Below are 15,517 nucleotides of genomic sequence, written 5' to 3'. Positions count from 1 at the left end.
AATAAAATGAAATAAAAAGGGCTGAAGATATAGCTCAGTGGTGGAACACCCCGAGTTCAATCCCCACGACCACCCCCCATACACCCACAAATGCATTTATTTGTACAGTCATTGCCACACATAGGCATTTGATGAGTACCTAAGAACATGTCACTGTCATGATGATTTTTTTTTTAATGTGGTGCTGGGGATTGAACCCAGGGCCTTGTGCATTTGAGGCAGGTGCTCTATGAACTGAGCTATATCCCCAGCCCAATTTTTTTATTATTATTATTATTATCACTGAGGGCTTTTAAAATCAGAAGTCTTGTCCCAGCTCACGCACAGTGTGATCTTGAGAAAGTCATACTATCTCTTCTACAAAATAAGAGTTTGATCGTATAAACCCTAAAGCTGTTTCTAATCTTTGACTTTTCTGGCAAAATATTATAGACCAATACTAGAAACACAGCATAAAATTTATGACAATGTTTCCATAGGTAGATGCTCTTCAAACTTCAAACAACTAACTTAAAATGAATTTTCGGAGAAGCATCCTAATTTGAGGATTACTATTACTCTCTTATATCATTTCCTTATTTTCCCCTCAGGTATAATTTCTGAATATAAGTTTTGCTTGTCCAAAAATTTTTAAGAGAGTATAATATACATTTTGAATATCTAGTAAAGTGCTAGGTACATTTTTGCCACTCAAAGTTTACTTGAACCATATTATATTCTCTCTTTCTGCAGAGGCTTAATATTGATCCCCAAACTTCAAGTATGCATTCATTCATTCATTCACTCATGTATTCTTCCCTTCTACTAACAGAAGTTTATAGCATACATAACAGGGTGCAAAATGAACAGACATCAACAGTTCACTAAGGACTGAACAGTGTAGCAGAGTAGATGGTAATTTTGCAGGGTGCTTCAACATTGCCAGGAAGTGAATAATCCTCTAAAAGATATAGAGAAAGTGACGTGGCTGTCAAAAGAAGAGATTAATTACTTCCAGTGAAAAGACAGTAGTAAAGACAGATGTCTTTGGAAGATATGATACTAGCTTGTGCTCCACACAGAAACTTGGGTAGCACTTAGCCCTGTTTGTAGGTCCTCAAGCACAAAACTTGGAGATGGTTAGCTAGCTGCTGGGGTGAAGTCTAACCTAGCAGGCAGAGTTCTACTGGAGTGAAGTTCATCAGACCAATCCGTGGTCAAACCCAGCTCTTGGCTTCACAGGGGAAGCACAGTGTGTGGAGAGATCACTAGGATTGAAATTAGAAAGCCTGGAGTCCACTTTCAGCACTGGATTCTTCTTAATTGACCTTTGCCAATCAATTCAACTCATCCTCCAGCTGCTTCATCGGAAGAGTCTTTGGAAATATCTGTTTATCCTTGTGAAAATCAATAGACATGATTTAGCTGTGCAATTTTCTGAAACACCCTAATGTATTAATTCATTTAATTCTCACAATAACCCCACAAAGTAGCTTACATGTTTATCTCCTTTCTGAAGCAAACAAGACCAGAGTACCAATAACCATCCCAAGTCATGCAGCTTTAAGTAGTGGAGAAGGGATCAAATCCAGGCTTTATGATGCCTGAGGCCATGCTCTCTGCTTTTTTGGGCTCTCTTTCAGCATAACATCACTTTTAAAACACAACATGGTATTTACTGTGAATAACAATATTACCCCAATGAAATGTACCATTTGGTTCAGACTCTGGTAAATAGAGGCAGGAACAGTTAAGTAGTAAAAGGTGCACGTTACATAAACCTTAAGAACTGGAACCAGTTCTTTTACAGTGACTTGTTGGTGGGTTGTCCTGCGCAGGAGCTATGATTGCAAATTATATAGTTTACACGAACTTTTAGCACTTCAGAGAAACTTGGTGATTCTCTAGCTCAGATTTTTCATTGTGCTATTAAAGAGATACCCCAGAAGCTTAGGTGACTTGACTAAGTTAAACAATTGGCCAAAGTAGGGAACTAAAAACTATTAAATTTTTTTTATTGTTATTGTTTGTAGAACTTGGAATTAAAAGGGAGAGGGATGCTTTGAAAAGGTAACACTATAAAGTTTCTGTTGATTGATGAATTGACCTTTTCCTGTCAAGATATATTTCTCAATAATGGAACGGCTTCTCTAAGTCAGTGTTAGACACATGCACTCTTGATTTGTAATGCTTCTTGGAGAATACAACAGAAAACAGAAACTCATCGCTCTATTTGTGTTATGTCACTTGCTCTGCGACATAGGATGCCTAAGAACATATCTTCTCACATTCACAAATTTCTCCAAGAATATAAGGAGAAACTTCACTAAGTGGATTGTTGATTTTCTGTGTAGTCCTTCAAAGGATACACCTGCTTTTAGATTAGGAAATTTGAGCCACTTACACCCCTTTGAATGCACTTCACCTTGGAGTGTAAGACACTTTTAAAACTTCTACTTAGGACTGTGTTCCAGGTTCAGTTACTTTGGTCTCTGTTAAGTAGCCGAAGCCAATCTGATAAACTAATTTAAGCCGAGTCCCCAGCTGATAATGGCTTTCTGTGTGATTCAGATAAGATGTGTACTTGGGCTTTTGTGAAAAGAATTTAGGGTGCTGGGACAGAGCCCCTTTGGAGGTAGAAATTTGGAGAGAAAGCATTAAAATAAAGCAATAATAAGTGGAAAATACTAATGGCATTAGAAAATTATTATTTATGGAATGTTAAATCTGAGTCGGAAATATGGATTTTGAATGGGAATTCTCATAAATGTTCCTTGAGAGAACCAATAAAACTGATCACACTATTTTCTCCTGGTTTCAGAGTGCCTTTAAATGCAAGCTGGTCCCACAGGGCTCCAGGATTTATTGTATTATATGTTCCCAAGGCCTCTGGACTTTGGGAGAAAAAAAAAAAAACAGTGATAGGGCCCGGGCCCACGGCGATGATTTAGTCAGGACACAACCCTTTGGCTACCGTTCAGTGCCCAAAAGTTCAGGATGTTGGCACAGACACAAGCAGTGTCCATCTGGGCTGGTAAAAGCACCTGATTTCCATGAACATGCAATGAAGCAGGCGCCGGAAGCATCTTCCGACAGCAGGCAGTTGGACCCCTTCTGCCAGTGAGCCCATTTCCACTAGCATCCCATAAGCAGAGGGGAGTCTCTCCTCCCCCGATCACGCCCTGGGACCCACTTGCTTTCCCCTCGCTTCTTTAGCTCTACCCCTCCCCCACAGCTGTTTCAGAGGACAAAGTCACTTTACTTTAACATGCAAAGCTCTCCCGGTACAGACTATTTTTGGGTGAATAGTTTTAAGTACAGTTTTATTTCTTTAGCCTGGCATTTGCTGACACATAAAGCACATCTTTATCATCATCTCCATCCTGCTTCCCAGTTTTAGCTTTTGTTCCCTCCCCATCCAGACCTGTTTGCACTGGGGAGACAATGTCCTCTCTGTTTGTCCTCAGGTCTACACCTCATGCTGAGGCCAAAACCATCCCCCTAATTGCTAGGTTCCAATCTGGTGAGTTCTTGATTTCTACCCCAGGATTTCCCTGAGCAAGTTGATAAGGGACACACTTTTGAAAAAGCCTGAGAGGACTTATCTCCCAATTAGACGTGAAAGCTGACCTTGCAAAAGGGAGGGGGCTGGTCTTTGTGACATCCCATTGATCACATCCCATTTATGTATTGTTTGAATGAGCAGAATACTATCAAACGGGATTGGAGGGAGAGTTTCAGGACAGGAATACTAAAGATCTGGAACCTATAAGTAATTCACTAATAAATATTTATTGAGGATTTAATAATAGTTTTTGAGTGCTTAATGTGTGCCAGTCATCTTGCTGAACACTTGGTGGACTACCTCATGTTCACAATGACTATTTAAGACAGGAATGACAGTTATCCCCCATTTAAAGAGAAGGAAATCAAATTTCATGAAAATTTTGTAGCTTGCTGAGGTCATCCTGGATTTGAACCCAACTAGTCTGACTATAAAGCCTAAGTGCAGGTGTGAAGCCAAGTGCTTTGTACTGAGTATTGAAAAAATAAGACAAATAGTGTCTCCACTCTCATGGAGATGATAGTCTAATAGTAGTGATAGACAAATGAATAATTATCATCCATGAATAAAGGCTGTGATAAACTCATTGATTGTTCCTATAATGGACTATCATGGGTCTGTTTGCTTTTTGACATTCTGTGAGCACTGAATTAATTTTCCTGAGGAACTGTATCTTCATACCTAGAAAGACTATAATAACTGAAACCCTCCTCAGCTGGAACATGTTTATGTGCAGAAGAATTGAAAGGACTAAAGAGGTTTACCATAGAAAAGAGTCAAGGCAAATACAGTTGTTATTTTTGAGTAGTGAAGTGGCAAATAATCAGTGACTCAAATTGATTCTCCAACATGTAGCCATAGGCCTGCCACCCAGCCCATGTCAGGGTCTGTACTTGGTGCTGGGAATTCTGAAGAACCTTAAAAACTCTAAGAAGAAATCTGAAAGGCAAACCTGAGTTTCACTAATTGATTTTCAGACCCGAGGGAAAGATCCATGATCTCTTGGAGAGGAGTAAATGGGAAGATGTGGTGGACAAAGAGAAAAGCAACTGAAAGAGAACTTCAATCGAGGGCATATAAAGCAAACAACAAATCAACCAACAAACAAGGCTATTTCTTCTTTAAACTGGTGATTCAGCGAGAGAGAGGGTTAGAAAGTCTAGGTTTTGGAGATAGTCCAGGTGCTGAATCCTGCCTCAGTGGCTTTCTACCTGTTGATATTGGGCAAGCAAATATTTCCTCCATTGTAATCATGCACATAATAATACACACATCAAAGAAACAAATGCCAGACGATGTAGTGAATGCTTCCATATGTGGGAAAACAGTAAGCCATCGTTGACTTCATTCACTCTTATTCAGTGTCACAGGGACTTGAATGGAGAAGTCATGTTGAAAATGCTGAAGTACATGAAGTAACAAGACCAAAAGGCAGTGGGAGGAAGGTCATGTATTATTCGGAACATTTTGATTATAAGTGACACAAATATAACTGGATTAGATAAGAAAGGGAGGGGAGAATGAAAGAATGTAATTAATGTAATTACTTGTTATGGTTTAGGTGTGAGGTGTCCCCCATAATGAGACAGTGCAAGATTACTCAGAGGTGAAATGATTAGATGATGAGTGTTATCAACACATCCGTGGATGAGTCCACCCACAGGGGTTAACTGGGTGGTGACTGTAGGCAGGTAGAGTGCAGCTAGAGGTGGTGGGTCACTGGGACATGACTTCAGGGTCTATATCTTGTCCCCCGTGAACAGTCTCTGCTTCCTTGTTGCTGATTTCCTCCTCCACACCCTCCTATCATGATGTTCTGCCTTATTTTGGGCCCAGAGCAATGGAGTTGGGCCTCTAGAAATTGAGACGTCTGAAACTGTGAGCACCAAATACCTTTCCTGTCTATGTTGTTCTTGTCAGGACTTTTGGTCACATCAGTGAAAAAGCTGGTGAAGACATTATTCGTATCACTTAGTGAGGTAAGGTTGGATCCAGGGGCTCACTTTCTCTTAATTTTTTTCCTTCCTCAGATAGGCATTCTCTAAGTTTGTGGCCAACATAGTCTGTGGTATCTCTAGGCCTACATGGTTTTTAGTGCTGGACCATTTTGAGTAAAGAAATCTCAAAGTTCATATAATCCCCAGAAAACCTTGTCCTTGTTGGGGCTGTCTTCCCACCTCTGACTAATCATCCCGTCTAGGGTAAGGAAGGTACCTCTGAAGGACCGTCATGTATCACATGACCAGCAGGGACCCCATCTCTCCCAAGACTGACATAAGTAGATAATCTAGTTCAAGCAATCACAAAATTCCTTTCCCTTGGACACAGCTCAGAATTGGGGCGGTACAATTATTAGAAAAAAATATTTTTTTGCTTTTTCCTTTCTTTTAATTTCCTTTTTTTTTTTTTAACTAAAAGAGAAACGGATGAAAAGTAAAAATGTAGCCACTAATGTCTACAACTGAAAAGGAGGAGGTTGAAATTCGAGATAGAGAATGAGTCTTGTTGATACGCGTGAGAGGTACCAGTAGAGATAAAGTCAAAATTTGTCATGGCTTCTCATCACAAATACATATGCTAATAAACTAAACTTTTGAGATTTTTATTACGATGAAAACGTTTTACACAATTGTTAGTGTCAGTAACACTTTTTAATTTGGGCCAAGGGACTTTTGCTATAGGTCCCACCAAACAGCCAAAAATCAATTTAAAAAAAAAAAAAAAACAACAGAGATGCTTCTACCCTTGGGATCCAGTATCCAGTGCTGACACAAAACACTAACATCTGCTCCAATAACAACTTCCACTCCCCTGGAGAAATGTTTTTTCCATGTCTCTTGCCCTTTGTCCTCAAAATTAAAAGTATTTATGTCCAAATACAATCAAGTTGGTGGGTTGTGGCATTATAAGATGGATATTCCCTACCAAGAGGAGAGGTTTGAATGACAGAAGCTCTTAACAGGAAAAAAAAACAAATTAATTAACTTGTCAAATTTGTCCTCTCAGATAACATGAATGCAGTGAGCTCTTATATAAAGGATTATCATTTCCCAGCAGTGTAGACTGTCCATTTTCCGGCTTCTCTTTGCATTCCAATTAGTGGATCCACAGAGACTCACCAACTAGCACAGGTTGCATATGGCAGATGAGGAATGTTTTACAAAGTTAAACATTCACATTACTCTTAAGCTTAGATATTCATAGTCAGCATAATATACAAAATTTTCAAAACACATAGCCCTGATACTGTCTACTGACAAATACATAGCCATTGACATCTACACCTGTGAATAATTTGATTTTGTAATGGTATTTGAGATAGCGTGGGTAAAAATTTAAATATCACATAAAATTTCAACTCAAATTTTGAATTAAAATTTTGATATTTACCAAATATAACTCCTATTTGCCTTTTAATTTGAATAGCTAAGCATTATAAAAGAAAGCTTTCTTAAAAACATAAACATTATTTTATTCATAAAATATTTCATATTTAAACTGAGTTTTTAATAAAAGCATATTCAAATTTTGTACTCTTTGAAAGAAGAAAATTTTAAAATCCTTTAGGCCAATGAGAATGAACATAAATAAGAATGTAATAGGAAAATTAAAACCCTTGAGCTCCTAAAAAAGCTGTAAAAAAATGATAAAGAGAATGAACTATTTAGGACTGTGCACAATGAAAATGAACAATTCTGACTAGAAGACCTACATAAAATTTGTAATTAAAACATAAATGATTAATTTCATTAAGATTTATGCAGATGATGCATATAATAAGAAAATTAAAACCTACAATCTAAACAGATGAAAGGAAATGTCTATAACTTCCTATCCTTTACTAAATAGGAATTTACTTATTAATAAAAACTATGAGAATAAAAAAGAGAATTATTCAAATCAAACTTACAATTTGGAAATATGAACTGCAATTTCTTTTGGGCAATGGGTATCCGGGGTTGAATTCAGTGACACTCGACAACTGAGCCGCATCCCCAGCCCTATTTTGTATTTTGTTTAGAGACAGGATTCTCATTGAGTTGCTTAGTGCTTCACCATTGCTGAGGATGGCTTTGAACTCAAGATCTTCCTGCCTCAGCCTCCTGAGCCACTAGGATCACAGGTGTGTGCCACCGTGCCTGGCTTGAACTGCAACTTTGAACTGCCTGTTTTAAGAGGAAGAAAGCCACATCCCTCAAATGGGCAAATTTTATGACTTCTTGAGTGTTATTAGATGAAGATATGAGATTATTGTGTTTTTTGGATATTTATATGAATATTTTGAGCAAAACAGCATTAATCCAAATGAATGTATCTTTGTCAAAAATTGTTTTGTTTTTTTGCTATATACATTTAAAAAATTTTTTGAGTTGTTGATGGACATTTATTTTATTTCTTTATTTATATTTGGTGCTGAGACTCAAACCCAGTGCCTCACACTTGCAAGGCAAGTGCTCTACCACTGAGCCACAATCCCCAGCCCCTGCTATATACATATGCCTAGTTTGAATTGGTCACTTGAAGACATGGCCAGGTGTGTCAGAACATATCACATTTTCTGAAATAACTCAAAGATTATGTACAGTATATCCTGGATCTATTGAAGTTGGAATATTTTGATCAAGGCATATTTAATTTGACCTTTCAACCATAGTTAGGCATCTAGTGGAAATGCCAACCAAATGCTCTTAAAAACAATTAATTTAATTTAAACATGGTAAGAGAAACAAGAGCATATCCTTACATAAACAGTGAATCATAGTTGGTTGCTGAAAATAGGACTAAGTTTAATTTGTATTATTCACAGTCATCTCAAGAAATGTTGGCTTGTGTTACTAACATTAAACACAACTTGTGAACAACATCACCAACACCATACAAATAGTTCTTTAAAAAATAGTGCTCAAATTTTGAGAGGAATCGTTTTTTTCTAAGTTAAGGAAATCTGCAGGTTAAACATGTAACAAAAATGATACTTCAATAACATAAAAAGAATTTAAGAAAGGACTAAAGAGTTTCCATAACTCCAAAGGCTAAGATTCATATATAAAAATCCGGGTATTAATTTCTTGCTTTTTTTTGGGGGGGGGAGTACTGGGGATTGAACTCAGGGGTACTCAATCATTGAGCCACATCCCCATTCCTATTTTGTATTTTATTTATAAACAGCGCCTCACTGAGTTGCTTAGCACTTCGCTTTTGCTGAGGCTGGCTTTGAACTGGTGATCCTCCAGTCTCAGCCTCCTGAGCTGCTGATATTATAGGTATGCGACACCACGCATATCTATATTAATTTCCATCCAAACTTTTTGTAAGTCCACTAGAGATAACAATATGTTGTTCAGAGAGAAAGATAACCAGATATTGCCATTCTTCTTTTTTAAAAAATAATATTCTAGCATCAAAGTTTTGAAAGAATTTCGATAATATTATGTAGATCTAAATATTGCTTCTAGAGATAGTAAAGAATTGATATAAGAGATAGCAATTTATATGATAAAATTTTGAAATTTTATAGCATATTCTGTGATTAAGATAATTCATTATATTGACTCTATTACAACGTTTGAACATGATAAATAGAATTTATGGCTCACTCCCAACTTTACATATTGCTTTAAACATCTTCTTCTCAGCTTCAGTTGGTTTTGCCTTAGAAAAGCAAATTTTCTACAAATTGAAATTAATAAAAAATATGGGAAGACCACAATCATTCAAGAAAAATAGTCTAATTTGGTATTGCTCCCATTAAGACAAATATTATGTGAAAATATTGACTAAAAGAACATAATTAGCGATTTGTCTGGAATGAAGGCAAGAAAAGTAAATTTCTTGGAATAAACATGTATTTTAAGAATTATATATCTATTTTATCCTAATCCAAACATAGCCAGTCCATAAAAAGAATACTCAGACATATGAGACAGTAATTTCAGGCATCTTTGGTGTTTTGCCAACTTTTGGTCATATTAAAACCATATCGTTTTATATAATTTTTAGTTTTAATCTTAAGAAGATATATTTGGCTAGGTAAGATTTTAGAACATATTTTATTTACCATTTTTTTCACGTGATTTACAACTTCACAGATTTATACAAATATATTCTGGTTGTGTTTTCCCATAGCTCACATGTGTTAGGGTCGATCATGGTTGACACAACCAAGTGTTTATTTGGGGTAATGATGCTTCCAAAAAATCCTCATCCTATTTCAGAACATGTTGAAAGTCCAAAACCTGCTCCATGATCTTTGAAATCCTTAGAGGTTTATATTCTCCTAGCTGGTTCAGTTTATAGACTGCTTCGTAGGCAAGCATACTCCCTATTTATGTGTTCACCTTGGTGTGGAATCCACATTTCTTCTGCTTAAATTTTTCCACATATTATATAAATCTGACTTTATTAAAAGTTTTACAAGGTGATAGTGAAGGATATGGGATATAGAAATCATTGCAGAAACAAACGAACATTCGTTACAACTGAGTAAATGTGGTTCTCCTTGCCCTAAATTATTGTAGCTACACTTCCATGAAAAGTGTTTCCAATTTCTAGCTCCTATGTGGAATGTGCAGGTTTTTGACTGTCTTATTGTGTCCTTCTCCCTCCCATCTTTCTGCCCATATTTATTTACCACTCTCTCCCATATTCATGGCTCCCACTCCACAAACACAAAACAAAGCTGTCTCTATTCCTTACCCCCAAACTTAGGTCCAGGCTCACTTTGGCTGCACCAAAATTCCATTAAGGTGTTTGACAAAGGAGCAAGTTACTAATTCATGGTACCAAAGACTAGCAGAATTCTGAGATTATTTTTTACAAGATTTATCCTCTGCCACTCCTTAGAATGCGGCTAATGTTCTCATTAACTGCATTATTCTATTTGTGCCCTTTTTTTTTTTCACCAGAAATAGTTTCATTATAGTACAAAGAATATAGGCCTGTGACCCATCGGGGCCTAACCATAACAGCAATGGCTGCTGGTGATGGGTGTTGTATCCACTCTGAATCACACAATAACCAGACCAACGACAGGGCTGTGTTTAGCAGGAAATCTCCTTGCACAGAAGATTGACCAAAGATAAAATGGAAGCATGATTGTGGATTTGAAAAACAGTTTTCATGGACCCGTACATGGGGATTAACCAAACAGGAGGAAGGGTGTTTCCTCAAGTCTTAGGATGTCCTTGTCTTGGAGAGCAGTGTCACCTCTTCCCAGGGAACGGCTAGAGATTAGAATTCTGATGAAGGCGGGGGGGGGGTAGAGTTAATTGCCTTAGTTTACCAACTGAATCTCAATGAAGGAACAACTGCCCTCTGCAGATAATTCCTTTGGGGAACATAGGTCTCCCCCACCCATTCCTACTATCTGCAGGAAAGTTAAAATTTAACCGCTCATGTGTTCTGCTGCCTCTTCCACCTGCAGAAAGACACTTATTTGTCCATGTATTAAAGTGCTTGCTTGTTCTTGGTGCAGAGAAGGCTCTGCAGAATTCTTTCTGAAATCTAGTTTCTTCTCATCCTCACATGCCAGGAGTCAGGGCCTGTTCAGAAGTTCCTGTGGGGCCTCAGCATGACGTAACTGCAGCTTCCTTCTGAGAAGTTTCTTACTCATTGCTGCTATGTTTCAGACCCCAGGGCCCTACAGTCCTGAGAACAACTCACTGGGAAAGAGCATCATCCAAAGGTTAACCAGTCCCCTCTCACTCTTCACTGTACACACAGCCCTGACCCCTGAGCAATACTTTGTCCTAAGTATTTCCCCCTCCATTCTGGTCCCCTCTTCCTTATCACCTCATCATCTCTAACTTGGATTACTGGCACAGCTCAATAACCAGTCACCATGTGTCAAGGGTTAATCCTCTTCTTCCAGCTGTTAACAGTGCGATATTTCCAAAATGTCAATGGCATCATGTCATTTCCATGGTTGAAAGCCTCCAGTGTCTTCCCTCCACAGGCATCTAGGATAAAGTTCACCCTTACTGACATGATGAAAATGTCTTCATAAGTTGGACCCTGTTTACCTGGAAGACATTATATTTCTATATTTCCAGTGATCATTCCCCCTGGTCACCCCCCTGTGTTCTACACACTTTCTGCTACTCCTACTGTTATGACACAAATGACTTTCTGTTTTCCAGACACCATGGTATCTTTTTAGGATTTTATTTGTATTATCCCTTTGGTAACAAAGACTCATCATGCTTGCTCTGCTGGTAATTTCTTCTTTGACTTACTTCTCATTTGGTATATGACTTCCTACCAGAAGCCTTTCTTGATCCCTTAGACTGGATTAAGTCCTTCTGTGTGTATCCATATTACCTCTTAACTTGTCCCTCTTTCTGGGCTGTAAATATGGTGCATTGGGAACTATATTATTTCCTCCCATTATTCTAAAGCTTTGCCAAATGCCTAGCCAACAGGGAGTCCTCATTAAATCTTTGTTTACTAATTTTTATTGGATATTGACAAATTATAATTACATATATATATATATATATATATATATAGAGAGAGAGAGAGAGAGAGAGAGAGAGAGAGAGAGACAAAGTGATGCTATGATAGATGTATACAATTTGGAATAATTGAATCAATCTAATTAAAATATCCATCACCTAGAATTTATTGTTCCAACATTTTTCCATTTCCTCTGATAAACACTATTCAGCTCTCTGTTTCTGTTTGCTATTTTTTTTAACTCCCACATTTAAGTGACACAGGTAGTATTTCTCTGTGTTTTCCCTATTTCATTTAGCATATTGTCTTCTAGGTTATTGATGTTGCTGCCAATGACAATTTTCTTATTTTAAAAGGTTCAGCTGGGCCTGGTGGTTCACGCCTATAATCTCTGGCTCAGGAGGCTGAGGCAGGAGGATCACAAGTTCAAAGCCAGTCTGAGCAATTGAGCAAAGCCCTAAGCAACTTAGGGATACACTGTCTCAAAAAAAGATGGCGAGGCTTGGGATGTAGCTCAGTGGTTAAGCGCCCCTGGAATCAATCCCTGATTACAATAAACAAACAAATAAATTCAGCAGTATTCCATACATGACATTTTCTTTATCCATTCATTGGTTGATTTCATGATGTGGCTATTGTGCTATAATAAACATTGGATGGCAGTGAAACTGGATTTAGAGACAAACCAGTTTCTCCACCTGGGCTGGCAGGGTTACAGCCCTCTGCAACAGAGTATGTTCTCTATGGATAGTAGCTATTCACAGCAGGTGCTGCCCGTTAGCATTAGGGGCTGGTCTTAGCAGACAGGACCTAATTCTTCAGAGATGGTGGAGAGGATGTATCCGTGTTGCACCTCTGTGTAGCTGGCTATGCCTGCTAGTATTGCAACGGACCCCAACAGTTGGCCAGCAACTTCCTTCCAGGTTCTTTTCTCGTGAATTAAATACATGGACAGCAGAGAGTGAGCCCGAAAGGGTAGGATTTATTTCAGTGAGAAAAGAAGCAGAGCTCTCACAAAGTGGGAGGGGACCTGACAGTGGATTGCCAATTAAGGGTACTTGTCCAGGGCGGAAGAGACATTTATCAGTATCTGTGCTAATCAGGTTTTGGAACAATGCCAAGGCCATTGGTTAGGCCCATGACGTTCTGATTGGCTGTGCCCTTTCAGCCCTTAAATTTGAAATCTTCTGTAGCCTTCACTCAGGTCTGTCCTGCTTTCCTTTTCCCGTCTCTCTGGGACAAAGGAATTGGCTGGAATGTGTGGAAGGTTAATTTTAATGGGGTGTACTGTACATTTAGAGAAGCTCCTTTTGGGGACCCCATTGCCATAACTGCCTACCTCTCTTTTACTATCTGTCTACGCTATCTATTCAGTGTATATCTCTTCCATATGCCACTTTCACATCCTCTAGATATACACACGGACATGTGGATTATATGGTACCTGTAGTTTTTTGAGGTCATGTTATACTGTTTTCCACAACGGTTGTATTGGTTGACATTCCCACCAACAGTGGACAGGGTCCTTTTCCCCATTTCTTTGCCAACACTTACCTTTGATAACAGTCATTTCAACATATGTGAAGTGATATCTTATTGTGGTTTTAATTTGACTTTCCCTAATGATTGGCGAGGTTGAGCAATTTTCTTGTCTCTGTTGACTGTTGTTATGTCTTCTTTTGAGAAATATCTATTAAAGACCTTTGCCTATTTTTAAAACATAGCTATCGGCTTTGGTTTTGATTTTAGTTCCTTTTATATTTTGGGTATTATTTGGATACTTGCAAATAACAACTCCAATTCTGCAGGTTGCCTGTTCACCTGTTCACCTGTTAATTTGTTTCTTTTTCTGTGCAGTTGAGTTTTAGTTTGATGTAATAACATTTCTCAATTTTTTTTTTTTTTGCCTAAGCTTTTGGAAAATTTCTTATCTTTTTATTTATTTTTTCTTTCTTTCTTAGTCTAACTAATGGTTTGACAATTTTATATTTTCATAAAACCAACTCTTGCTGGCTGTGGTGGTACATACCTGTAATCCCAGCTACCAGGGAGGCTAAGCAGGAGAATCTCAAGTTCCAGGCCAGAGTTAACAACTTAGTGAGGTCCTTTCTCAAAATATAAAATAAAAAGGGGTGGAGATGTAGCTAAGTAGCAGAATGCTGCTAGACATAATCTCCAGCACCAAGAAAACAAAAACAAATAAAACAACTCTTTGTTTTATTGATTTTTTTCCTATTTTTCTAATCTCCATTTCATTGATTTTTGCTCTGGTCTCTGTTATTCCCTTCCCTCTGATAATTTGAAGTTGATTTGTTCTTTTTTTCTTCTATCTTCTTAAAGTATAAATTAAATTATAGGAGATCTTTCTTCTTTTTTGGTGTAAGCATTTATTGCTATAAATTTTCCTCTCAGAAATGATTTTAATGCATCCTGGAAGTTTTGGTATGTTGTTTTTGTTATCATTTAACTCAAGATTTTTTTTTTAATACCAGGGATTGAACTCAGGGACATTTAACCACTGAACCACATCCCCAGCCTCTTGTTGTATTTTTTTAGAGACAGGGTCTTGCTGAGTTGCTGAGGGCCTTGTTAAATTGCTGAGGCTGGCTTAGAACTTGTGATCGTCCTGCTTCATGCTCCCAAGTCACTGGGATTAGAGCTGTGTGCTACCATGTCTGATACTCAAGACACTTTTAAAATTTCTTCTTGGACTAATTGGTTGCGTGTTATTTAACTTCCTCATATTTGTCAATTTGTTATTGATTTCTAGTTTCATTCCATTCAAATGAGAAAAGATCATCTCTGTAATTTCAATTCACTGAAAGTTGTTCAGACTTGTTTCATGGCCTATTATATGATGCAGCCTGGAGAATGTGCTGTGTGCACTTGAGAAGAAAATGTATAATTTACTTTGTTGTTCGTTTGTTTGCTTTTGGATGGAATATTTGTATATGTCTGTTAAGACAATTTTGTCTCAGATGTAGTTCAGAACCAGTGTTTTGAAAATTAACTTCCTGTATGGATGATTTGTCCATTAAGGAAAAGTAGATATTGAAATCCTCTTCTATTATTATATTGCAATCTATCTCTCCCTTTAGAGCCTTCATTATTTCCCTCATATTTATGTGTTCCAATGTTCAGTGCATACATTTTTTTTCAATTGTTATATCCTCTTCACAAATTGACCCCTTAATATGATATAATGACACTTTATCTCTTTTTACAATTTTTTAGCATTAAGTCACTTTTGTCTGAATATAGATTTCTTTTGATTTGCATTTGCATGGAATATCATTTTCCATCTTCACTTTCAGTCTATGCTTGTGAGGTGAGTCTCTTTTAGGAAGCATATAGTTTTGTCTTCTTTTAAATAATGCATTCTGCCATTCTGTGCCTTTTTGTTAGAGAATTTAATCCAATTGTATATGAAGTAACTGTTGATAGGTTAAGACTTGCTACAAATTTTTGTATTTTTTTCCTGATTATTTTACATTTACTTTGTTCCTTCCTTTGTTCTCT

Source organism: Ictidomys tridecemlineatus, chromosome 11 (assembly GCF_052094955.1).
Source record: "Ictidomys tridecemlineatus isolate mIctTri1 chromosome 11, mIctTri1.hap1, whole genome shotgun sequence".
NCBI classification, from domain to species: domain Eukaryota; kingdom Metazoa; phylum Chordata; class Mammalia; order Rodentia; family Sciuridae; genus Ictidomys; species Ictidomys tridecemlineatus.
This window is presented reverse-complemented; position numbering follows the sequence as displayed.